This window comes from Symphalangus syndactylus, chromosome 18 (assembly GCF_028878055.3).
Source record: "Symphalangus syndactylus isolate Jambi chromosome 18, NHGRI_mSymSyn1-v2.1_pri, whole genome shotgun sequence".
NCBI lineage: Eukaryota > Metazoa > Chordata > Mammalia > Primates > Hylobatidae > Symphalangus > Symphalangus syndactylus.
Window position 1 is genome coordinate 26,930,052 of NC_072440.2, and position 27,275 is coordinate 26,957,326.

The following is a 27,275-nucleotide window of genomic DNA, read 5'->3' on the forward strand; positions in this document are numbered from 1 at the left end:
CAAAGGAGAACAGCACAAGGAAATTGGGAACTGCACTGTTCTGAGGCCCTCTACCCAAATGAAAAACAATGTAAATATTTCATACAAATCCCAGGTCAAATTCCTGTATATACCAAAGCAGAGAAATTTCTCGGAAATGATGGTCGTGGATAGTGGTACCAATGATGAGAGAAGTTAGGAGTAGAACCCAGAGCCAGTCTGTCCCTGCGTGATGGGTACCGGGGGAGATCCCTCCTACTGTACCACTGTTCTGCAGTCACACTACTTCCTCATTAGAAAAATGCTTTCTCAGTGGCAGGGGAAGGGTTTAAACGCTCCAGAATCTGAGCTGACAATGGGATGTTGTTGCAGGTCAGAAGTGAGAGATAAAAACAAAGATAATAAAAAGGATCAATGCCCCTAATTTGTTGATTGGCTCTCTGCCCCAGCTAAACACTCAGCCAATGCCCAGGGAAACTGGGCTACAGTAAACTGGGCATTTGGGCCAGAGGCACTAAGAGGTGCTTATTATTTAGTAGTGGATTCCTGGCTGGGCACAGTGGCTCACGCCTGTAATCCCAGCACTTTGGGAGGCAGAGGCGGGCAGATTGACTGAGGTCAGTAGTTCGAGACCAGTCTGGCCAACATGGTGAAACCCCGTCTGTACTAAAAATACAAAAAATGTAGCTGGGCATGGTGGTGTGTGCCTGTAATCCCAGCTACTTGGGAGGCTGAGGCAGGGGAATTGCTTGAACCAGGGAGGCGGAGGTTGCAGTGAGCCGAGATCACGCCACTGCACTCCAGCCTGGGTGACAAGAGTGAAACTCTGTCTCAAAAAAAAAACCAAAAAAACAAAAAGTGGATTCCTGAGAAGTCCAGTGTGGTGCTGCTCGCCTGTTATCTTAGCTACTTGGGAGGCTGAGGGAGGATCCCTTGAGCCCAGGAGTTTGAGTCCAGCCTAGGTGACATAGATTCTGTTTCTAAAAAAAAATTTTTTTTTAAATTGTTGGATTCCTATGTCCATAAGGAAGACTTCAGGAATGACAAGCTTCCCTCCTAATTTGGCTCCTCCTGAAGATACAGTATGACCTGGTTTACTTTGGGTTTAACACCCTGTAATTACTGTCAGATGAAGAGAGAGAAAGATTCACTGTATTTCTTACTAGTTTCTTTTTCCTTTATTTTTACCTAAAACTTAAGCTGAAAAGCAGCAGGAAAAGGAAGAGCCAAATTCAGGTAAGAAAGACCCAGTACTTCAGACTAGCAGTGGGGCAAAACCCCCACAGTTAAAAAGAAATACTAGTTTATTGTGTTTGGGGTTGGAATCACCAAGAGACCAATTAACACCTTATTTTTAGGATTAGCCATTCTGGTATTTGCAGATAGTTTCTTAAACAGGACTGTTTGGAGTTCACACTGTAGGAGTAACTGAAGTGTTGATAAAAGAGATTCCAGAACAAATAAAGATTTCTACAGTAAAAGCTGGGGAGGTGTGTAGGGCTCCAGTCTTTGGGTTCACAGCTTGGCTCTACATTCATTGTTGGAGGAATCCAAGCCTCACAAAAGACTGCTTTTAAAGAAAAAAACTCTTTTTTTCTTAGAAGAACTAGGTAAGTATAGTTTTTCTCCGAAGTTTGTTTTGTTACATGTCTCTGTTACCACCATCCATGCAGTTCTGGGGGCCTGCATCTCCCAGGATTTGTAGCTTTCAGCTGAATTGAAAGTCTCTAGCTTGGGAATCAAATCTTTGTTGTTGTTCTTGCTTGCAGCTCGTTGTTATTTTAAATTGCTTGCATAATTGCCAAGATAATTTGCATTTAGAAGAGATCGACTGCATTTTCTTTACCCATCCTTTGCTGTATTCGTTTGGTAAGCTTTTAAAGAATAAGTTCTGTAAGGGGGAAGGTGGAGATCAGATACTGAGGGTCAATTTGGTGTCTCACTCGGAACCTACCTCTCTGCAGCATTAATGCTGTCTCCAAGCAGAAATCATAATGGTGGTTTCTCTATGCTGTACTTTCCCACTGCCATCTCCTGGGGAAATAAGGCGGGGGGCTTCTTTCGAAGAACCTATAAAGATTAGATTAATTACTGGCCCACAATCCCATCATGTGAACTCATAGAGCCAAAGAACATTAAAGCTGGCAGAGAATAATTTAACCTTATTTTATAGATGAGGAAACTTGGGCCCAGAGAGGAAAAATAATCCCCCCACTTCTCCCGCAGTCTCAAAGCTAATTACCAGCAGAACTGGAACAGAAACCAGGTCTTTTGATTTCTAGATTAGGATTCAACAAGTATTTAACTCATTAATTAGAATTGTCATAGTTCCAACCTGGATGTCTTTCAGAATGGGTGGCTCAATTTTTATGTTTGCTGTTAAGATTCCCTCAGGACTGCCTGGCTAATTTTACTATTATTTTGATTTTACTCAGGCAACATTTCAGAAATTTGCAGTCTTCCCATCATCTGTGCCAGAACTATCTGTTAAAAATGCAAATCCCCTTTGGGAGGCAGAGGCGGGCAGATCACAAGGTCAGGAGATTGGGACCATCCTGGCTAACACAGTGAAACCCCGTCTCTACTAAAAATGCAAAAAATTAGCCCTGTGTGGTGGCTGGCGCTTGTAGTCTCAGCTACTTGGGAGGCAGAGGCAGGAGAATGGCCTGAACCCGGGAGGCGGATGTTGCAGTGAGCCAAGATTGTGCCACTGCACTCCAGCCTGGGTGACAGAGCGAGACTCCGTTTCAAAAAAAAAAAAAAAAAAAATGCAAATCCCTAGCCTTTTCCAATCTTCAGAATCCGAGTCTCTTAGAGTGCCCCCAGGATCTGCATTTTAATAAGCTTCCTTGGAAGAGTCCAAGGTACTTGAGAAGCATTTTACTTGGCTCAAAGTCAAGTAAGTTAATGTATTTTGTTGATTTAAAATGTTAACGTTTTGCAAATCAGGTGGCAGCTTCTCATCAATGGTTAAGTAGGAAAAAAGTTGTTTTTTACATAAATGTTGTATCTGATAATCAATAGCAACTTAGGAGTTGAAGCCATGTTAAATTTCTCTTTTAAATCCTTTAGTTACTAAAGAGCAAAAACTTAAATTTGTATCTGAATTCAATTTCATGGCATTTGATTCTTTAGTGCTTAAGTTCTTTAGTAGCAAAGAGAAAATATTGGGAAATTTTATTTTTTCAGGCCATGGGCAGCCTTTACTAAACCGTTACCTCCACAACTCAAGTCCTGTCCTACAGATTTTTCAAGACTGTTCATTATAAGACTCTGGCTTCTATTTTATAGTTTTTACTTTCTGAGATTACCTCTAAATCTTCATGCATATTTATTGTAAAATTTCTAACAAAATGTAGAATGATTAACTATCTCTATATTCCTGAAAGCATTAAGGAACTTACCATGCATTTTCTATTCATTGAATACCACTCCCATAGTATTGCTATCTAGGTTTTTAGATTTATCTTTTAAAAACACACATTAGTTTACTTAAAGTAAATGGTTAATCATATTTATCAATGATTTCTCAATTTGCGGGCTTAGCATGTGAGTGATAACACACTTAGTCTTTTTGCTTGAAAATGATTTATTTTACTCTGCTGTGAATGATAGTTTACCTGGGTATAGAAGTCTTGGTTGATAATTGGTTTTCCTCAAGGCTGTGAAAAGATTATTCTGCTGTTTTCTGGCACCCATTGCAGATGAGAGTTAGTCTAATTGTCTTTTCCTTGCAGGTCAGCTCTCTTTTTGCTTTGGAAGCTTTCAAGATTTTCTCTCTGCCTTCAATGTTCAGTAGTTTCACTGAAAAATGTTTCCTGTTATAGGTTCGTTACTATGTATTCTTTTTGGCACTTGGTGTATGTAACCTTTTCTTCTGAGAACATATATCATTTTCTTCCATCTGAAAAGTTCATAGTATCTCTTTGACTATTGATTCACAGATATTTTCCTCTATTTTATTCTTGAACTCCTATTAGACATATATTAGATCTTCTCAATATGTCTTCCATGTCTCTGAATTGCTCTTTCATGTTTTTTCCCCTTCCTTAACTCTTTATTGCTCATTCTGGGTAAGCTCCTCTATATAACCTTCTAATTTATTAATTCTCTGTCTTGTTATACCCAAGACAGAGTTAATCCTGTCTATTGAGTTTTTTACTCAAATACTATGGTTTTTATTACCAGAATTTCCAACTTGTCCCTTTTCATATCAGCCTGCTCTTGTTTCATTTTTTACTTATTTTCGTTCACAATTTACTATTCATTTTTATGAATATTCCTCCTTTCTTTTCCTCCTTGATGGTTCTAACAATCCCTATTTTATTTTATTTTTATTTTTCTGAGACAGGGTCTTATTCCAGTTGCCCAGGTCAGTGTGCAGTGATGCAATCTTGGCTCACTGCAGCCTCAACTTCCCTGGCTCAGGTGATTCTCCCACCTTAGCCTCTTGAGTAACTGGGACTACAGGGGCATGTCACCACACCTGGCTAATTTTTTTGTATTTTTAGTAGAGATGGGGTTTTGCCATGTTGCCCAGGCTACAATCCCTATTGTAAATTCGCTTGCAGATTCTGCTATTACAGGCATATCTCAGAAACACTGTGGGTTCATTTTCAGTACAATGCAATAAAGCAAATATCACAATAAAGTGAGTCACACAAATTTTTTGGTTTCCCAGTGCATATAGAAGTCATGTTTATACTATTCTGTAGTCTAAGTATGCAACAGCATTGGGTCTACAAATGTATGTCTCTTAATTAAAAAATACTTCATTGCTAAAAATGCTAACAATCAACTGAGCCTTCAGCAAGTTGTAATCTTTTTGCTGGTGGAGGGTCTTGCTTTGATGTTGATGGTGGGTGACTGATTATGGTGTTGGTTGCTGAAGATTGGGATGTCTGTGGCCATTTCTTAAAGTAAGACAACAATGAAATTTGCAGCATCAATTGACTCTTTCACAGAAGACTATTCTGTAGCATATGATGCTATTTGATAGCATTTTACTCACAGTAGAACGTCTTGCAAACTTGGAGTCAATTCTCTCAAACTTTCCCACTGCTTTATCAACTAAGTTTATGTAATACTCTAAATCCTTTGCTGTCATTTCAACAATGTTCACAGCATCTTCACCAGGTGTAGCAGATTCCATCTCAAGAAACTACTTCTTTGATCATCTGTAAGAAGAAGCAATTCCTCATTCTTTCAAGTTTGATCATGAGATTGTAGCAATTCAGTCACATCTTCAGGCTCCACTTCTAATTCTAGTTGTTTTGCTATTTCCACCACATCTGCAGTTACTTCCTCCACTGAAGTCCCGAACCCCTCAAAGTCATCCATGAGGGTTGGAATCAACTTATTCCAATATCTTGTTAATGTTGATATTTTGACCTCCTCCCATGAATCACAAATGTTCTTACTGGTATCTGGAATAGTGAATCTTTTTTAGAAGATTTTCAATTTACTTTGCTCACATCTATGAGAGGAATCGCTATCTACGACAGCCATAGCTTCATAAAATGTGTTTCTTAAATAGTAAGACTTGAAAGTTGAAATTACTTCTTAATTCATGGGTTGCAGAATAGATATTGTGTTAGCAGGCATGAAAACAACATTAATCTCCTTATTCATCTCAATTGGAGCTCTTCGATGACTAAGTACACTGACAATAAGCCCTAGTACTTTGAAAGAAATCTTTTTTTTTTTTTCCCTGAGAAGTAGATCTCAACTGTGGGCTTAAAATATTCAGTAAACCATACTATAAACCGATGTGCTGTTTCCCAGGCTTTGTTGTTTCACTTACAGAGAACAGGCAGAGTACATTCAGCATAATTCATAAGGAGTCTAGGATTTTCAAATGGCTGATGAACATTGGTTTCAACTTAAAGACACCATCTGTGTTAGTGCCTAACAAGGAAGTCAGCTTGCCCTCTGAAGCTTTGAAGCCAGTCATTGACTTCTCCTCTCCAGCTAGGAAAGTCCTAGATGGCATCTTCTTCCAATAGAAGGCTGTTTCATTTCCACTGAAAATCTGTTGTTCAGTGTAGCCACCTTCATCAATGATCTTAGCTAGATATTCTGGATAACTTGCTGCAGCTTTTATATCAGCACTTGCTGCGTCACCTTACACTTTTATATTACGGAGATGGCTTCTTTTCTTAAACCTCATGAACCAACCTCTGTTGGTTTCAAACTTCTCTTGTGCAGTTCCTCACTTCTCAGCCTTCATAGAATTCAAAAGCTGCTGCAGGGTGGAGCCAAGATGGCCGAATAGGAACAGCTCCGGTCTCCAGCTCCCAGCCCCAGCGACACAGAAGACCGGTGATTTCTGCATTTCTGCTTGAGGTACCGGTTTCATCTCACTAGGGAGTGCCTAACAGTGGGTGCAGGACAGTCGGTGAAGCGCACTGTGCGCGAGCCGAAGCAGGGCGAGGCATTGCCTCACTCGGGAAGCGCAAGGGGTCAGGGAGTTCCCTTTCCTAGTCAAAGAAAGGGGAAACAGACGGCACCTGGAATATCGGGTCAGTCCCGTCCTAATACTGCGCTTTTCCAACGGGCCTGGAAAACGGCACACTAGGAGATTGTGTCCCGCACCTGGCTCGGAGGGTCCTATGCCCACAGAGTCTTGCTGATTGCTAGCACAGCAGTCTGAGATCACGCTGCAAGGCGGCAACGAGGCTGGGGGAGGGGCGCCCGCCATTGCCCAGGCTTGCTTAGGTAAACAAAGCAGCCAGGAAGCTCGAACTGGGTGGAGCCCACCACAGCTCAAGGAGGCCTGCCTGCCTCTGTAGGCTCCACCTCTGGGGGCAGGGCACAGACAAACAAAAACTCAGCGAGAACCTCCACAGCCTTAAATGTCCCTGTCTGACTGACAGCTTTGAAGAGAGTAGTGGTTCTCCCAGCACGCAGCTGGAGATCTGAGAACGGACAGACTGCCTCCTAAAGTGGGTCCCTCACCCCTGAGCAGCCTAACTGGGAGGCACCCCCCCAGTAGGGACAGACTGACACCTCATTCAACCGGGTACTCCTCTGAGACAAAACTTTCAGAGGAACTATCAGACAGCTGAATTTGTGGTCTCACGAAAATCCGCTGTTCTGCAGCCACCGCTGCTGACACCCAGCCAAACAGGGTCTGGAGTGGACCTCTAGTAAACTCCAACAGACCTGCAGCTGAGGGTCTTGTTTGGTAGAAGGAAAATTAACAAAGAGAAAGGACATCCACACCAAAAACCCATCTGTACATCACCATCATCGAAGACAAAAAGTAGACAAAACCACAAAGATGGGGAAAAAACAGACCAAAAAAACTGGAAACTCTAAAAAACAGAGCACCTCTCCTCCTCCAAAGGAACGCAGTTCCTCACCAGCAACGGAACAAAGCTGGATGGAGGATGACTTTGATGAGTTGAGAGAAGAAGGCTTCAGACGATCAAACTACTCTGAGCTACGAGAGGAAATTCAAAACAATAGCAAAGAAGTTAAAAACTTTGAAAAAAAATTAGAAGAATGGATAACTAGAATAACCAATGGAGAGAAGGGCTTCAAGGAGATGATGGAGCTGAAAGCCAAGTTTCGAGAACTACGCGAAGAATGCAGAAGCCTCAGTAGCAGATGCGATCAACTAGAAGAAAGGGTATCGCTGATAGAAGATGAAATGAATGAAATGAAGAGAGAAGGGAAGTTTAGAGAAAAAAGAATAAAAAGAAATGAACAAAGCCTCCAAGAAATTTGGGACTATGTGAAAAGACCAAACCTACGTCTGATAGGTGTACCTGAAAATGATGGGGAGAATGGAACCAAGTTGGAAAACACTCTGCAAGATATTATCCAGGAGAACTTCCCCAATCTAGCAAGGCAGGCCAGCATTCAGATTCAGGAAATACAGAGAACGCCACAAAGATACTCCTCCAGAAGGGCAACTCCAAGACACATAATTGTCAGATTCACCAAAGTTGAAATGAAGGAAAAAATGTTAAGGGCAGCCAGAGAGAAAGGTCGGGTTACCCACAAAGGGAAGCCCATCAGACTAACAGCTGATCTCTCAGCAGAAACTCTACAAGCCAGAAGAGAGTGGGGGCCGATATTCAACATTCTTAAAGAAAAGAATTTTCAGCCCAGAATTTCCTATCCCGCCAAACTAAGCTTCATAAGTGAAGGAGAAATAAAATACTTTACAGACAAGCAAACGCTGAGTGATTTTGTCACCACCAGGCCTGCCCTAAAAGAGCTCCTGAAGGTAGCACTAAACATGGAAAGGAACAACCGGTACCAGCCCCTGCAAAAACATGCCAAATTGTAAAGACCATCGAGGCTAGGAAGAAACTATAGCAACTAACGAGCAAAATAACCAACTAACATCATAATGACAGGATCAGATTCACACATAACAATATTCACGTTAAATGTAAATGGGCTAAATGCTCCAATCAAAAGACACAGACTGGCAAACTGGATAAGGAGTCAGGACCCATCAGTGTGCTGTATTCAGGAAACCCATCTCACGTGCAGAGACACACATAGACTCAAAATAAAGGGATGGAGGAAGATCTATCAAGCAACTGGAAAACAAAAAAAGGCAGGGGTTGCAATCCTAGTCTCTGATAAAATAGACTTTAAACCAACAAAGATCAAAAGAGACAAAGAAGGCCATTACATAATGGTAAAGGGATCAATTCAACAAGAAGAGCTAACTATCCTAAATATATATGCACCCAACACAGGAGCACCCAGATTCATAAAGCAAGTCCTCAGTGACCTACAAAGGGACTTAAACTCCCACACAATAATAATGGGAGATTTTAACACCCCACTGTCAGCATTAGACAGATCAACGAGACAGAAAGTTAACAAGGATATCCAGGAATTGAACTCAGCTCTACATAAAGTGGACCTAATAGACATCTACAGAACTCTCCACCCCAAATCCACAGAATATACATTTTTTTCAGCACCACACCACACCTATTCCAAAATTGACCACATAGTTGGAAGTAAAGCTCTTCTCAGCAAATGTAAAAGAACAGAGATTATAACAAACTGTCTCTCAGACCACAGTGCAATCAAACTAGAACTCAGGATTAAGAAACTCAGTCAAAACCGCTCAACTACATGGAAACTGAACAACCTGCTCCTGAATGACTATTGGGTACATAATGAAATGAAGGCAGAAATAAAGATGTTCTTTGAAACCAACGAGAACAAAGACACAACATACCAGAATCTCTGGGACACGTTCAAAGCAGTGTGTAGAGGGAAATTTATAGCACTAAATGCCCACAAGAGAAAGCAGGAAAGATCCAAAATTGACACCCTAACATCACAATTAAAAGAACTAGAAAAGCAAGAGCAAACACATTCAAAAGCTAGCAGAAGGCTAGAAATAACTAAAATCAGAGCAGAACTGAAGGAAATAGAGACACAAAAAACCCTTCAAAAAATTAATGAATCCAGGAGCTGGTTTTTTTGAAAAGATCAACAAAATTGATGGACCGCTAGCAAGACTAATAAAGAAGAAAAGAGAGAAGAATCAAATAGATGCAATAAAAAACGAAAAAGGGGATATCACCACCGATCCCACAGAAATACAATCTACCATCAGAGAATACTACAAACACCTCTATGCAAATAAACTAGAAAATCTAGAAGAAATGGATAAATTCCTCGACAAATACACCCTCCCAAGACTAAACCAGGAAGAAGTTGAATCTCTGAATAGACCAATAACAGGTTCTGAAATTGTGGCAATAATCAATAGCTTACCAACCAAAAAGAGTCCAGGACCTGATGGATTCACAGCTGAATTCTACCAGAGGTACAAGGAGGAACTGGTACCATTCCTTCTGAAACTATTCCAATCGATAGAAAAAGAGGGAATCCTCCCTAACACATTTTACGAAGCCAGCATCGTCCTGATACCAAAACCTGGCAGAGACTTAACCAAAAAAGAGAATTTCAGACCAATATCTTTGATGAACATTGATGCAAAAATCCTCAATAAAATACTGGCAAACCGAATCCAGCAGCACATCAAAAAGCTTATCCACCATGATCAAGTGGGCTTCATCCCTGGGATGCAAGGCTGGTTCAACATACGCAAATCAATAAATGTAATCCAGCATATAAACAGAACCAAAGACAAAAACCACATGATTATCTCAATAGATGCAGAAAAGGCCTTTGACAAAATTCAACAACCCTTCATGCTAAAAACTCTCAATAAATTAGGTATTGATGGGACGTATCTCAAAATAATAAGAGCTATCTACGACAAACCCACAGCCAATATCATACTGAATGGGCAAAAACTGGAAGCATTCCCTCTGAAAACTGGCACAAGACAGGGATGCCCTCTCTCACCACTCCTATTCAACATAGTGCTGGAAGTTCTGGCCAGAGCAATCAGGCAGGAGAAGGAAATAAAGGGTATTCAATTAGGAAAAGAGGAAGTCAAATTGTCCCTGTTTGCAGATGACATGATTGTATATCTAGAAAACCCCATTGTCTCAGCCCAAAATCTCCTTAAGCTGATTAGCAACTTCAGCAAAGTCTCAGGATACAAAATCAATGTACAAAAATCACAAGCATTCTTGTACACCAATCACAGACAAACAGAGAGCCAAATCATGAGTGAACTCCCATTCACAATTGCTTCAAAGAGAATAAAATACCTAGGAATCCAACTTACAAGGGATGTGAAGGACCTCTTCAAGGAGAACTACAAACCACTGCTCAATGAAATAAAAGAGGATACAAACAAATGGAAGAACATTCCATGCTCATGGGTTGGAAGAATCAATATCGTGAAAATGGCCATACTGCCCAAGGTAATTTATAGATTCAATGCCATCCCCATCAAGCTACCAATGACTTTCTTCACAGAATTGGAAAAAACTACTTTAAAGTTCATATGGAACCAAAAAAGAGCCCGCATCGCCAAGTCAATCCTAAGCCAAAAGAACAAAGCTGGAGGCATCACGCTACCTGACTTTAAACTATACTACAAGGCTACAGTAACCAAAACAGCATGGTACTGGTACCACAACAGAGACATAGATCAATGGAACAGAACAGAGCCCTCAGAAATGATGCCGCATAGCTACAACTATCTGATCTTTGACAAACCTGACAAAAACAAGAAATGGGGAAAGGATTCCCTATTTAATAAATGGTGCTGGGAAAACTGGCTAGCCATATGTAGAAAGCTGCAACTGGATCCCTTCCTTACACCTTATACAAAAATTAATTCAAGATGGATTAAAGACTTATATGTTAGACCTAAAACCATTAAAATCCTACAAGAAAACCTAGGCAATACCATTCAGGACATAGGCGTGGGCAAGGACTTCATGTCTAAAACACCAAAAGCAATGGCAACAAAAGCCAAAATCGACAAATGGGATCTCATTAAACTAAAGAGCTTCTGCACAGCAAAAGAAACTATCATCAGAGTGAACAGGCAACCTACACAATGGGAGAAAATTTTTGCAACCTACTCATCTGACAAAGGGCTAATATCCAGAATCTACAATGAACTCAAACAAATTTACAAGAAAAAAACAAACAACCCCATCAAAAAGTGGGCAGAGGACATGAACAGACACTTCTCAAAAGAAGACATTTATGCAGCCAAAAAACACATGAAGAAATGCTCATCATCACTGGCCATCAGAGAAATGCAAATCAAAACCACAGTGAGATACCATCTCACACCAGTTAGAATGGCCATCATTAAAAAATCAGGAAACAACAGGTGCTGGAGAGGATGTGGAGAAATAGGAACACTTTTACACTGTTGGTGGGACTGTAAACTAGTTCAACCATTGTGGAAGTCAGTGTGGCGATTCCTCAGGGATCTCGAACTAGAAATACCATTTGACCCAGCCATCCCATTACTGGGTATATACCCAAAGGACTATAAATCATGCTGCTATAAAGACACATGCACACGTATGTTTATTGCGGCACTATTCACAATAGCAAAGAGTTGGAACCAACCCAAATGTCCAACAACGATAGACTGGATTAAGAAAATGTGGCACATATACACCATGGAATACCATGCAGCCATAAAAAAGGATGAGTTCGTGTCCTTTGTAGGGACATGGATGAAACTGGAAAACATCATTCTCAGTAAACTATCGCAAGGACAAAAAACCAAACACCGCATGTTCTCACTCATAGGTGGGAATTGAACAATGAGAACTCATGGACACAGGAAGGGGAACATCACACTCTGGGGACTGTTGTGGGGTGGGGGGAGGGGGGAGGGACAGCATTAGGAGATACACCTAATGCTAAATGACGAGTTAATGGGTGCAGGAAATCAACATGGCACATGGATACATATGTAACAAAACTGCACATTGTGCACATGTACCCTAAAACCCTAAAGTATAATAAAAAAAAAAAAATAATAAAAAAAAAAAAAAAAAAAAAAAAAAAAAAAAAAAAAAAAAAAAAAAAAAAGAATGGCTTAAATGAATATTGTGGCTGGTATGATTTTCTATCCAGACACTCAAACTTTTTCTATATTAGCAATAAGGCTGTTTTGCCTTCTTATCATTTGTGTGTTTACTGGAGTAGCACTTCTAATTTCCTTCAATAACTTTTCCTTTGCATTCACAATTTGACTAATCATTTGGCCTAGGTTTCAGTCTGTTTCAACTTTCAACATGCCTTCCTCACTAAGCTTAATAATTTATAGCTTTTGATTTAACATGAGAGTTGCGGGACTTTTCCTTTTACTTGAACACTTAGAGGCCTTTATAGAGTTATTAATTGGCCTAATTTCAATATTGTTGTGTGTCAAGGAGTAGGGAGGCCTGAGGAGGAGAGAGATGGGAAAATGGCTGGTTGGTGGAGCAGTCAGAACGTATACAACATTTACCAACCAAATTCATTGTCATATATGGGTGTGATTTGTGGCACTTGAAAATAATTACAATAGTAATATCAAAGATCACTGATCACAGATCATCACAACAGGTTAATAACAATGAAAAGTTTGAAATATTGTGAGAATTTTCAAACTATGACAGAGACATAAAGTTAGCACATGCTGTTGGAAAACTGCCATGATAGACTTGCTTGATGCAGGATTGCTACAAACCTTCAATTTGTGAAAAACAAAGTGTCTGCAAAGAGCAATGTAATAAAACGAGGTATGCCTGTATTTCTATTTCTTCTGGAATGAATGTATCCCAATGTATTGATTTTCTTGGCTCCCTTTCTTAATGTTAGTTTTCTTTAATTGTTTTAGAATTTTAACTTGTGTGATGTACATTTCAAGTGGCATCACACACACTTTCTCTCTTGCTGCTATACCTTTCCCTCTCTGCTTGGTCACAGGGCCCCAGTCCACAACCTGGTTTTATGTTGGTGGCCCTGAACTTTTATCTTACGATGATATTCAGATGTTACAGATTTAGTCACTGAATCAGGAGGCAGGTTGGCCCAAGTCTTGCTTGTTCCTGCTTTTCTAGATGTACATTTATGTAAGTCCTAACCTTAGGTAACAGCTGCACCTTTTTTAGGGCAGAAGTTCCTCACCGCATTTAGGTTCAAGCAATAAGCCTGGATCCAGGCTCCAACCATCTAGGGCCCTTTTACTCCCAATACTGCAGAGGAGTTATCTTGCCTATCTGTGTGTGTCTCCAGAGCCCACAAGCTCACAGCTTTAGTCACTACTGTGTTATATTTCTGGTCTGTTTCTAGCACATAGATATTTATTTTTCTTTATGTATGTATGGGCATGTGGTTTACTTTTTTTAAAACTTTCTTTTAAATTCGTTCTTAAAATATTTTATTTATAATTGCTAAGTGTTTGGAGTGTAGGTAGTGACTTCAAAGCATGAGCTTACAATGTCATTTTGATCTGCAGAGGCAAGCTCTGGGGATGAAAATAGCAGCATTTCCTATGATGCCATCTTTGAGACATCAACCATTACCACGACTGCTACGTTGATATTGTCCTTTGTTTCCCATCTAACAAGCATTATTCTCCTAAAATGTCTCCGTGTCTGACAAAGCCCACTCAACATAGATTAATTCTCTCTTAAATGACTTTATTAAGCTCCTTAATGATTCACTTAGCAGCCACTTTTGTAATAAATTTGCAATATTCTCTAAAGAAATCGATCTGGAGAAAAGCCAGACTGATTTAGGAAGGAACATGGTTTAAAAATGAGTGAATCATTCTTAAAAGCACACAACATGGCTGTAGAAATATTTTAATGTGTTTCTATCTTTCCACAGATTAAACTAAGATCCTTTGCCAGTAAAAAGACAAACAATAGAAAATTCCTACAGATTAAGAATACCAACCAAGCTTTCAATGAACTTACTTGCTTCAGCTCTGGGAGAACAGTTATGACATGGTGCTGAATTACATCAGTGAGCAACTAGAGGTGAGACCGGGATACAGGGGAATTTGGGTTTAGAATCCCCTTAGCAATGCAGTATGCAAATCATGAAACAGCATAAAGACACGTGAATTATGCAAGAATATATAAGGGCTTTCCAGAGAAACCTCAATTTCCATTATTAAAATGGTTTGGTAAAGCAGTCCAAAAAATCGTTTTTGGCAGGTCACTATTTTTAAGTGAGTTATTTGAAGTTCATCTACATTTTTTTCCCAGTGTTACACTTGGTGGTTAGGACCCCTTGTTACAAGGGGCCATATTAACACATAATTGTGGAAATGGACAAATAAACAATTTTAATTCATATGGTAAGAGACAGGATAAAGATATGCAGGTAAGGGGTTCCCTAACACAGTCTATGAAGGTCAGAGAAGACTTCCTAGAGGAGTATTGTCAGAGCTAACCTTTCGTGGAAAAATAGGCATGCATCAGGCAGAATGGGGTGGTGGTGGCAGGTAAGAGTAAGGGGAGTTGCAGTATTTCAAGTATGGAGAAAAATAGGGTCATGACATACATAATTATTACTTTTCAGATGACCAACATCTGCACCCTCTTCCTTTTTTATGTTAACATGGTGCTTTATTTTTTAAATTTTTATTATTAATATACAATATTTGCACATATTTATGGGGTACATGTGATATTTTGTTAAAGGCATACAGAATATAATGATCAAATCTTGGTATTTGGGCTTTCTATCACCTTGAGCATTTATTATACCTATGTGTTGGGGACATTTCAAGACCTCTCGTATAGCTATTTTAAAATAATACAATACGTTGTTGCTAACTATAGTTATGTTACTCTGCTATGGAACATTAGAATTTTTTCCTTCTGTATAACTGTATGCTTATACCCACGAACCAACCTCTCTTCATCCTCCCATCTCCAACCCTTCCCAGTTTACCCCCTTCCTTATATCACACCGACTTCCTTTGGAGAATTACCTCTTCCTATACCTGTCTTCCATAGTTGTATTATTGGCAGGAGGTAACGTAGGGGTCGCTTCCTCCTATTAGGGGGTTGAATGAACCACATTCTCCTTTAGCTGACCTCAGTACAACCATGGTACCAAGCTGCGGTATACCACTCAGATGCTTTTTGCTGAAACTTTGCTCCCGATCCAAGGCTGGACCGAAGCCTGGGAGGAAACTCATTGCAAGGCGGCAGGCCTACTGGACTGTTCCTATTAGAACATTCTTGCTATATTTTCTATTTTCTCCCAAGTGTCCACGGTTCCTGCCTTTTCCCAAGCTTCAACCCTCAAATCATTTCAGTAAATTTCATTTTGTTTTTAAATGGTGAAACTATTTCATTTTGGGAGACAGCAAGAAGTTCAGCATGGGTGGAGGACAGCACATGCATAGTGGTAGGAGCAGGCTGTTGAGAGGCTAGAGACATGGGTGGACTAGAAAGCGTCTTTTTTTTTTTTTTTTTTTTTTTTTTTGCCTGAGATGGAGTTTTGCTCTTGTTGCCCAGGCTGGAGTGCAAGTGCACAATCTCAGCTCACTGCAACCTCCACCTCTCGGGTTCAAGCTATCCTCCTGCTTCAGCCTCCCAAGTAGCTGGGATTACAGGTATGTGCCACCACACCCAGCTAATTTTGTATTTTTAGTAGAGACAGATTTCACCATGTTGGTCAGGCTGGTCTTGAACTCCTGACCTCAGTTGATCCACCCGCCTTGGCCTCCCAAAGTGCTGGGATTACAGGCGTGAGCCACCGCACCTGGCCTAGAAAGTGTCTTATATGACATCAGAAGCACCCCAACTTCATTCCCTAGGCATTGGAAAGCCTCTGAATGATTTTAAGCCTGAACAGATTCATATTATTTTTGTGGCAGCTCCATGGTGAACTATTTGGAAAAGGGTGGGAGAGAGGACAAGATTCAAAGCAGGGAGAGGGTACCTAGAGAAGATGCAGTAATCTAGGTAAAAAGAGATGATGGCTTGAGTTTCCAGGAGTTGGACTACTCAGTAGTTGGACTACTCATGAGGAAGGGTGAGATGCGAGCCCTTGCTGTCAGGTATGGAGAGCTGAAAGAACAATGCATCCATACCAGAGATAAGGATTATAGAGGGAGGGGCAGGAGTGTGTGTGTGTGTGTATTAGCTTTGGTTCCAGTTGCTAACTTTGGACCAGCAACAGCTCTTCTGCTGCCACAGCAGTGAGGAAACATCTGTCTACCAACTAAGATGCTGACTAACCTGGTCCAGGTTGGTGATTCCACCTGGGCAGGCCTGGTCTGAAAGGTGGGCCTGGAGCCTAGTGGAGAGAGACAAGCTGGGCATGGTGGGCTGTGGTTTGGTGAGAGTTCCAAGAAGTTCAGATGTAAGAGGCCAGGCCTCCTTCCAATATAAGTGTTGTTTCTTCTGCTCACTCCTTTATCCTTCTGGTGGCCCCCAGGGCTGGTCTGTCTTGTTCCCTTTCCCCCTCCTCACACCTTTGCCTCCTGCAAGGTTTCCATCTTTCAATGACTCTCTGAAAGTTTCCTCTGACAGTGGACAGAATGGTTTTGGTTTAAAATTGGACTGAGGTCCACACAACAAGTGTCTGGCTTTCTTGGTGGCAGAAGTAGGGCTAGGAAATAGAAGTAACATCTGGTTCAAGCTTGTTTATTGAGTTGATTGGTGCCAAGGTAGTTTAAGGCACCAGACCGTGTGACCATACTTTGCCTACCTTTATGGAGCTCACAGCCTGAGATTTCTTTACATTCTGCCAAAGTAGTTACTGGTAAAATTCAGTTTTGCAGAACATGGCATTCTAGAAGCAAAGAGAAAAATTACAGTTCCAAGGGAGAACTGTAATTCTTTTGGGGAAAAGTCTATGGGGAAAAAGAACAACTTCCCTTTTCTTCTTCCTCATTTTCTTGGAAGTAGAAAAGAGGTACTCAAAATGCTCAGAGCGCCTCATCTCTGTACTTTACCATAAAATGCTTTGATTCCAGGACATCATTTCATGTCAGCTTCGGCTTATGGATCTAGGAGGAACATTGGGTGGTTGTAGACAGGCAGGGCCAGATCTCAAAGATAATTTTAAAGCAGGGCAATCTAGTTTGGAACATAAGGTGTGTTTTCTCCAACCTTATTTTTCTTTGGACATCACAATTGATAAGATGCTTATCATTTTGAATGATATTTGCTTATCACTTATATATTCTCCTGGATTAAGAACTTCTTGAAGACATGACCTCAGTTTTACTCACTTTCTTACATTGTAGGGCCTCACCCAGAGCCTAGCACCCAATAAAAAAGCTCAGTAAGTGATTGTGAAAAAGATGTGAATGATTTTCAGAAACGTCCCTATTCTTCATGTTTCCCTCCCTGCCTCCCCTTTCTGGAAGGCCCTCGCCTATTCAAACTTAAGGATAAAGGAAGTGGAGGAGAGCATATTCAGGAATCTAACACTTCCCTACAGGGATCTGTATCCCTTACCTACTTCTGACTCCTCCCTACCAGGAAAAGAATCTATTATTCAGTGAAGCCTCTGAAACTTATTAACATTAAGGTCTTAATGACTGGTAATGGCATGCTTGCTTATCAAAACAAACCCTTTTATTGATAATATAAGGCTAAACCTTGATTTTTTCTCTCTTTTTCTGATTCTCCCCAATTTCTCTTTCTTTCTGATCACCTCTGCATCTCTTCCCAATCACCTACTCACCAAGAGATTGAATAATTTTCAGCCTCTCTTAGTTTTTAGTAAACTCTCATTTAGGGGTTATTTTAAGACACAAGCAATGGTCTGAATGTATATTAAGAAGTCTAAGAAGATAGGACAGTCTCTAAATTAATTCAACTTTTAAATAAAAAAAAGCAGTAAGTCTTCCAAGGGACAAAAGAAAGGGAAAAAAATCTAGGCTTACGCACCTGCAGCAGGCCCAGCCAATGTGTGGCTATGCTGTTGCAGAATCTTAGAATCACTAGTGTGTTCTGTACTTTGATGTTCACCTAGCTTTTGTGTGTGCTTTATTTCCCTTTCTAATTTCTCCTCAGAATCTTAGCAAAATTCTTTTGAAAAGCCCACCATATGTCAGCTGAACCAAAAGAGGGAGAAGAAAGGGAGCTTTGTGTACATTTAGATGAGAAAACAAGACTTGTGGTAAGAGTCTGATATAGCCCAGGGCTGGGATTTCTAATTTTGGGGGGTGCCAGACTCCTTTGAGAATCTTATGAAAACTATGGACTCCTTTCTTAGAAGAATGTACATATGCACAAAAGTTTGTGTCCAGTTTTAGGGAGCCAGAAGGCTCTGTAGATCCCAAGTAAAGAACCCCTATCTTGACAGGAGAAGAAACTGTGGGTGAAAGCTGATATTGGTTGAGGCCCTCATTCCTTCCAACCTGAATCAGTTCTTTTCTGAGATAATTTTTTTCTTGTCCCTTGGATTATTTTATTCCATCAAGATCACTGTGATTAATAGGTTACATTTATTATTTGTTAGCATGTGATCTCACTTAATCCTGCCAACAACCTCATGAGGTAATTCTATTATTTGCATTTTGTAGATGAACCTGAGATTTAGCAAGGTTCAGGAACTTGTCCTCAGGTCCCACAGCAGTTAATTCAAATCCAGCCCATGCCCTTAATCCCTTTGCTAAACTCATCCATATTTTTTGTGTTCTGTTGTTTTTAAGGATGAGATTCCTTCACACATCTCAATGATCAAGAACACCAAGGTGGTCCCCAGTTTTACAACCATGTACAGATGCATCTATTTCTATGTGTGTCATACTCTTAACAGAGCAAGCTGTTTTCAGAATGTTCAACTGCCATTCTTTTCGACATTCTGGGCAAACCCATCCTTGTGGGGACTCTTTTTCCAATAGTAAGAACAAAGAGTTAAGTGCTTGTCAGAGGCAAAGAACATGATATTATTCTCATTAGAGGACGACTGATGTCCTTTGTTTCCATAACTATTATTTGAGCACCTACTATAAGCCAGGCCCTATGTTGGAACCTCAGCAGATCTCTCTGCTTATTGCTGACAACTCAGTGGGAGAATGGACACTGCTCAGGCAGATGTTGAACAGAATTGGTATATTTCAGACCAAAACTTCTGCAGGGTAATGGTTCAGGAGACTTAAAGTTTTCCTCCTAAATAACATGAATGGAGTGATCAGAACTTGAAGGGGAGAAGTTTATATTGCTATTGGAATGTAACCCTCATTAAGGAACAAAGAAAGGTAAACCGGAGAGGGGCCTGGGCTTGGGCTTCCCTTATGGTTTTCCCATTAATTTACCATTACAGCTGGGAAAGCTATCAGCAGCCACAGCGCATTAGCCCATTTTCATGTGCTGATAAAGACATACTAGAGACTGGGCAATTTACAAAAGAAAGAGATTTAATGGACTTACAGTTCCATGTGCCTGGGGAGGCCTCACAATCATGGCAGAAGGCAAGGAGGAGCAAGTCACATATTTTTTTTTTTTTTTTTTTTTTTTTTGAGACGGAGTCTCGCTCTGTCACCCAGGCTGGAGTGCAGTGGCGCGATCTCGGCTCACTGCAAGCTCCGCCTCCCAGGTTCACGCCATTCTCCTGCCTCAGCCTCTCCGAGTAGCTGAGACTACAGGCGCCCGCCACCACGCCCGGCTAATTTTTTTGTATTTTTAGTAGAGACGGGGTTTCACCGTGGTCTCGATCTCCTGACCTTGTGATCCGCCCACCTCGGCCTCCCAAAGTGCTGGGATTACAAGCGTGAGCCACCGCGCCCGGCCGCAAGTCACATCTTACATGGATAGCAGCAGACAAAGAGCTCATGCAGGGAAATTCCCCTTTTTAAAACCATCAGATCTTGTGAGATTTATTTACTGTCATGAGAAGAGCACAGGAAAGACCTGCATGAGAAGAACAGCATGGGGTCCCTCCCACAACATGAGGGAATTCAAGATGAGATTTGGGTGGGGACACAGCCAAACCATATCATTCCACCCCTCACCCCTCCCAAATCTCATGTCCTCACATTTCAAAACCAATGATGCCTTACCAACAGTCCCCTAAAGTCTTAACACATTTTAGTATTAACTCAAAAGTCCACAGTCCAAAGTCTCATCCCAGGCAAGGCAAGTCCCTTTCACCTATGAGCCTATAAAATCAAAAGCAAGTTAGTTACTTTCTAGATACAGCACAGGTATGGGCATTGGGTAAATACAACCATTCCAAATGGGAGAAATTGGCCAAAACAAAGGGGCTACAGGCCCATGCAAGTCCAAAATCTAGCAGGGCAGTCAAATCTTAAAGCTCCAAAATGATCTTCTTTGACTCCATGTCTCACATCCAGGTCAGGCTGATACAAGAGGTAGGCTCCCATGGCATTGGGCAGCTCTGCCCTGTGGCTTTGCAGGGTATAACCTCCCTCCTGGCTACTTTCACAGGCTGGGCTGGTGTTGAGTGTCTGTGGCTTTTCTAGGCACATGGTGCAAGCTGTCAGTGGATCTACCATTCCGGAATCTGGAGGATGGTGGCCCTCTTCTCACAGCTCCACTAGGTGGTGTCCCAGTAGGGACTCTCTGTGGGGGCTCTGACCCCACATTTCCCTTCCACACTGTCCTAGCAGAGGTTCTCCATGAGGGCCCTGCCCCTGCAGCAAACTTCTGCCTGGACATCCAGGCATTTCTATATATCGTCTGAAATCTAGGCAGAGGTTCCCAAACCCCAATTCTTGACTTCTGTGCACTTGTAGGCTCAACACCATGTGGCAGCTGCCAGGGCTTGAGGCTTGCACCCTCTGAAGCCATGGCCCGAGCTCTATGTTGGCCCCTTTCAGCAACGCTGGAGTGGCTGGGATGCAGGCCACCAAGTCCCTAGGTTGCACACAGCAGACAGACCCTGGGCCCAGCCCATGAAACCATTTTTTCCTCCTAAACCTCCAGGCCTGTGATGGGAGGGCCTGCTGCAAAGGTCTCTGACATGTCCTGGAGATATTTTCCCCATTGTCTTGGTGATTAACATTCTGCTCCTCATTACTTATGCAGATTTCTATAGCTGGCTTGAATTTTTCCTCAGAAAATGGGATTTTCTTTTCTACTGCATTGTCAGGCTGCAAATTTTCCAAACTGTTATGCTCTCTTTCCCTTTTAAAACCGAATGCCTTTAACAGCACCCAAGTCACATTTTGAATGCTTTGCTGCTTAGAAATTTCTTCTGCCAGATACTCTAAATCATCTCTCTTAAGTTCAAAGTTCCACAAACCTCTACGGTAGGGGCAAAATTCTGCCAATCTCTCTTTGCTAAAACATAACAAGAGTCACCTTTGCTCCAGTTCCCAACAAATTCCTCATCTCCATCTGAGATCACCTCAGCCTGGATTTCATTGTCAATATCATTATCAGCATTTTGCTCAAAGCCATTCAACAAGTCTCTAGGGAGTTCCAAACGTTCCCACATTTTCGTTTCTGCTTCTGAGCCCTCCAAACTCTTCCTACCTCTGGCTGTTACCCAGTTCCAAAGTCAATTCCACATTTTCAGGTATCTTTTCAGCAATGCCTCACTGTATTGGTGCCAATTTACTGTATTACTCTGTTTTCACACTGCTGATAAAGACATACCCAAGACTGGGCAATTTACAAAAGAGAGCTTTAATGGACTTACAGTTCCATGTGGCTGGAGAGGCCTCACAATCATGGCAGAAGGCAAGGAGGAGCAAGTCACATCCTACATGGATGGCAGCAGGCAAAGAGAGGCCTTGTGCAGGGAAACTCCCCTTTTTAAAACCATCAGATCTTGTCAGACTTATTCACTATAATGAGAACAATACAGAAAAGACGTGTTCCCATGATTCAATTACCTCCCACTGGGTCCCTCCCACAACATGTGGGAATTCAAGTTGAGATTTTGGTGGGGACACAGCCAAACCATATCACATGGTGTGGCTGAACAGGACAAGTACACACCCATTTTGCAGTGTGGGCCATTAACAACTGTGGGACATGCCATTTTATTGTTAATTGTATTACACAATATAGAAATTGTAAGATTTAAGGGGTAAAAGGGCGATATTAAGAATGTGTTGTGCCAGGTGTGGTGGCTCATGCCTGTAATCCCAGCACTTTAGGAGACCAAAGTAGGTGGATTGCTTGAGCCAGACCAGGCTGGCCAACATGGCAAAAACCCTGTCTTTACAAAAAATACAAAAAATTAGCCAGGCATGGTGGTGCATGCATGTAGTCCCAGCTACTTGGGTTGAGGGGGGAAGATTAATTGAGCCTAGGAGATGGAGGCTGCAGTGAGCTGAGATTGCACCACTGCATTCCAACCTGGGCAACAGGAGTGAGACTCTGTCTCAAACAATACAAAAAACAACAACAAACCAGAATGAGTTGTGTAGAAGACTTTAGACTTCATTCAAGGCCAGGGCACACCAGGTAGGATTCCTCACCCTCCTCACCTTTCCCATTTTCCAAATCCTAAGTGTGACAAAGACACATAGCATGCCCTCCAGCCTTTTAGAACACGCTACACATCTCTTGCACAGGGGAGAACAGGCCTGCCCTCATTGTTCTTTTAAAACAAATAATTCTTATAAGATGTTGCATCATGTCCGATATAAACACAGGAATTGTCTGTGTGTGGTGCACACAAAGCACATCTGAAGAAGTGGCTTCAATGAATTATTTTCGTTTGAAAAGTTAATACATATTTCCAGGGAGAATGAGCTATTCTAAATAGGATATTTTCTTTCATTCATACACAGTCCCAAAATTCAGCAAAACTCCATGTAGGTGGTATTGTTTTTACAGGGGTGAGAATCAAGGATAGCGCCACCTCTCCCTGTGAACATCCTTCCCATGAAGCTCAGGAGCCTGTGCTATTTAAATATATGTCTTGTGTGTTGAGAGTTAATGCTGGTGGTACCTTTGGGTGCAGTTATTTCCTCACTAGCTCAGAAACACCAGGATGTAGCTTTTTCAAATACGCAGAATGGAGCTTTTGAAAATGCAAATGTGTGTGTGTGCTTGAGACAGAGGATGGCTTATAATTAATGAACTTTTGTGTATTTCTTATTGTGTGTGGGGGGGTCAGCTCAATAAAAAACACATTGCCTTTTCTTTGTCAGTGACAGATATTCTTATCAGAAACAAGGGTCTTATTGTACCAGTTTCCCTCTGACAGAAGAGCAAGGGACTGCTGTGCATGGTGCTGATGGGGAGTGCAGGACAGACACTGGGAGTGGCCAGGGATTTCTTTAATGACCATCTGAAAACATTGGCATATTTATTGGAATAATCATTAAGAAGTAAGAAGTATTTTACTTAATACTGCAGTATGAGGTCCACTATAGGGTTAAAGTGGGGATTCTTCACTGTGGTCTGTAGTTTTTAAGGGGTAAACTTGCCAACTCTTTAGAAGAGACTGAGCACCCATCACCTACCTTGTAGATGGTAAATTTAAAAAAAAAAAAAAAGCAAAAGAAACACATTTCTTTCCATGGACTTTCTGAACTTACTCATTTTTAACATAAATTTAGTATCCTCCATGAACATTCAAGAAACAATGCTGGCTGGGCACAGTGGCTCATGCCCGTAATCCCAGCACTTTGGGGACGCCAATGCGGGCAGATTGCCTGAGGTCAGGAGTTCGAGATCAGCCTGGGAAATATGGTGAAACCCCGTCTCTACTAAAAATACAAAAAATTAGCCAGGCATGGCAGTGCCCACCTGTAATCTCAGCTACTCAGGTGACTGAGACAGGAGAATCTCTTGAACCTAGGAGGCGGAGGTTGCAGTGAACCAAGATTGTGCCACTGCACTCCAGCCTGGGAGGTAGAGCGAGACTCTGTCTCAAACAAAACAAAATAAAACAAAAAGAAACAATGCAGAAAACACCAAGTAGAAGTTTGGGGGCTCAAAAAGAGACCTCATCTCACTGAAGTAAAGGCTGAAGAGCAAGGGTCCTCTCTGTGGGGTGTGTATGTGATGAGCAGGGGTCATGTTTCTGAGACCCTTTCTGAGCAGTTGCCTTTGTGAAATTCTTTTACCTGGTGACTAGTTTGAGGACAGTCATTTAAAAATTTAGGGCCTCCAAACAGATTCCAGAATTGACGTTGATGTTTTACTTTCTGGAATAAAAATAATTCTAGAAGGTTCTTTTTCCTGAAGGTGTAGACACATGGAAGCTCTCTGAAATGAGTTTAATTAAGGAATTAGAACTATCCTTTGGTGTGCTGAGCAGTCTGCCCAATTTTCATTTACAGTCAAACCTACCTAGTTGTGTGACTTGGCCCAGCTACTTTTATTTCTCTGTGCCTCAGTGTCCTCATCTGTAAAATGGAGATGCTAATAGTATCTACTTCATGGAATTCTGAGGATCAAATGAATTGGTGGCTATAAAGCATGTGGCATGTAGGAAGTACATAGTTAATGCTATGTGTTAGCCCTTCTTCTTCCTTCTCCTCTTCCTCCTCCTCCTGCCCCCCATCCCCACCCTTCACCTACCCATCTTCCCTACCTCTAGGCAATTATTCTCACCAGACCATGTGAACACACTGATCTTCTAGCCCCAAATAGTCTCATAATTTTCCAAAAGAAAAATTCCCTTGAAAACAGAATAACCAAAAGAAGACAGAGAAAGAACTCATGTGTAAGATTCTCCTTTAGTCTTGCTTTCCTTCAGGTCCTCTCTCCAATCTCATGAGCCTAAGGGCCAGGGCTTGTTTTCCTTGCTTTGGCCAAGGAGGCTAGCCTGGTCTGGGGAGCCTGGTCTGGAGGAAGGAGCACTGGTCCCAGAGCCTTGTTCTGGTCTTTGTTCTGTTTTACCTCTGTGCAGGGTTGTGCAAGTCATTCCACCTCCCTGAGACTCGGTTCCCTCCAGTACAAATGAGAAGATTGGACTAATCGATCTTTAGGCCTCTTTGCAGTTTGGACAGCCTGGGGTTTCAGCCCCCTTTGAATCTGCAAACTGCATGTATAATTAAATAACTCCTGACTGGAAACGTCCTCTGAACTCAGGATGGGCAATGTCTAAGATTCGGGGTGTCAGTGCATTTCAGCCCCATTAATGCCTGTATTTAGGATGGGAGCTTCGTCTGTCCCAGGGCTGTGGACATCATTCACCAGCGGGAATCCGTAATGACTGTGAGCCATTCCCCTTTTCTCTCTTGACCCCGACCCCAACTTCTTGGGTCTTCCCCTTAGGAACAAAGCAAGAAGTGCTCAGATGAAGGCACTGTGCTACGATGAGCAAGGCCAGAGAACACTGTGACTTGGTGGAGCAGGCACGGTCAGTCAGGGAGAGTGTCACTGAAGAAAGTAAATCCATCAGCTCCCCTTATTACTATGTAAATGAATTTATCATGACTGGGAGGCAGAGCAAGGACAGGGAGGCCTCCTGGAGTCCCAAGGGCTTCAGCCCTTCTGATTTGCTGGGAGAGCTGCAAACAGGAAGACAGCCCATGACCATACCTGTGTTTGAAAGCAGCGCCAGGGGCAGCTCTGCGGGTAGTGTGGCATGCCCTGGGGGTGTCATCATCATTGCCTTGCCATCTTAGCACTAAGGGTTTCACTGGACTCAGTCTTTCCAGCAGTGTCCTGAGAAGAGTGTCCTAAGTATGGGGTGGGACAGGGTGGGCACTGGAGAAGACGAAGGGTTTTTTGTTGTTTTTTTTTTTGAGATGGAGTCTTGCTCTGCTGCCCAGGCTGGAGTGCAATGCCGTGATCTCGGCTCACTGCAACCTCCGCCTCCCAGGTTCAAGCAATTCTCCTGTCTCAGCCTCCTCAGTAGCTGGGACTACAGGTGCATACCCCCACACCCAGCTAATTTTGGTATTTTTAGTAGAGACGGGGTTTCACCATATTGGTCAGGCTGGTCTCAAACTCCTAACCTCAGGTGATCCACCCACCTCGGCCTCCCAAAGTGCTGAGATTACAAGCGTGAGCCATTGCGCCCAGCTAGGAAGGGGTGATTTTGGAACAGAAATAGCATGGAGGGTAGAAAACCATGAGAGCAATGGATGCCTGGGGAGGGGAGATGCTGTTGGCAGGAGCTGATGCGGAGGCAGAGACAGATGGACATCCTGCTAAGACGGCAGTTTCTACATTGAAGTAATCAATGCCTGTGATTAGGCCTGAAGGAGTGTTTTCCGGGAGTGCTGGAGCTGTTCGTGTCCCTGGAGATCGGGGCCCTGGAGAGGGTTTGCTCATGGTGGCTGTTCTTGCGCTCTCACATTTCTGTCTTCCTGCCCTGGCTCACGGATCTCCACGTGCCCACAGCGCCCCCCTCCCAACCCAGTTGGGATCATAGTTTTAGCTTGTAAGTTTGCTCAGAGACAGTTTAATTTCATTTCTTCTTACAGGCAAGGAACCTGAGGTCCAGAGATGTGAAGAGAGGTGGCCAATGTCACACAGCATGGCAGGACTGGAACCTACGTCTATGACCACTGATTCAGTGCCAAAGGGAGAGAAGGGGGAAGGGGATTCAAATTTATTTAGAGCTTTTCTGTCCTCAGCAGAGAGAGCTCTAGTTACTCGTATATCAGCTATTTCATTCAATTTTACTCTGTGAGGTAGGTATTATCACCCCACTTTACAGATGAGGGAGTTGAGATGTTGGAGAGGCAAATTAATTTGTGCTGACAAATTGTGAACCCTCATCAGATCCCAAGCCCCATCTTTGGGACCTTCACACTCATGTTCTTTCCTCTGTGCCTTGTAATACAAATGTCCAGCATTTCCATTACTCATGCAACTGGTGAATCAAACCAACATTAAGCCTGTCCCTGGCTCTTCTCCCATCAAAACATGAATGATCTATGCTCCATTCATTTTCCATCCTTGGGAGGTCATGATTTTCAGAAAAATTATTTGGTTTACACAGTACAGTACTAAAGTGAAATTTTGTTTTTATCCCTTCCAGGTATCCTAAGCAAGGGGTGTCTTCTGTGC

The 27,275-nt window shown here is 42.1% G+C and overlaps 1 long non-coding RNA gene across 1 annotated transcript; it reads left to right on the forward strand.

Moving 5' to 3' along the window:
• The first annotated feature begins 1,499 nt into the window (after nucleotides 1-1,499).
• Nucleotides 1,500-26,747, forward strand: LOC134733505 (uncharacterized). The gene is made up of 3 exons (XR_010117048.1): nucleotides 1,500-1,589; nucleotides 14,233-14,384; nucleotides 26,687-26,747. It is a non-coding gene; the product is annotated as an uncharacterized lncRNA (long non-coding RNA).
• The last annotated feature ends 528 nt before the right edge of the window (nucleotides 26,748-27,275 follow it).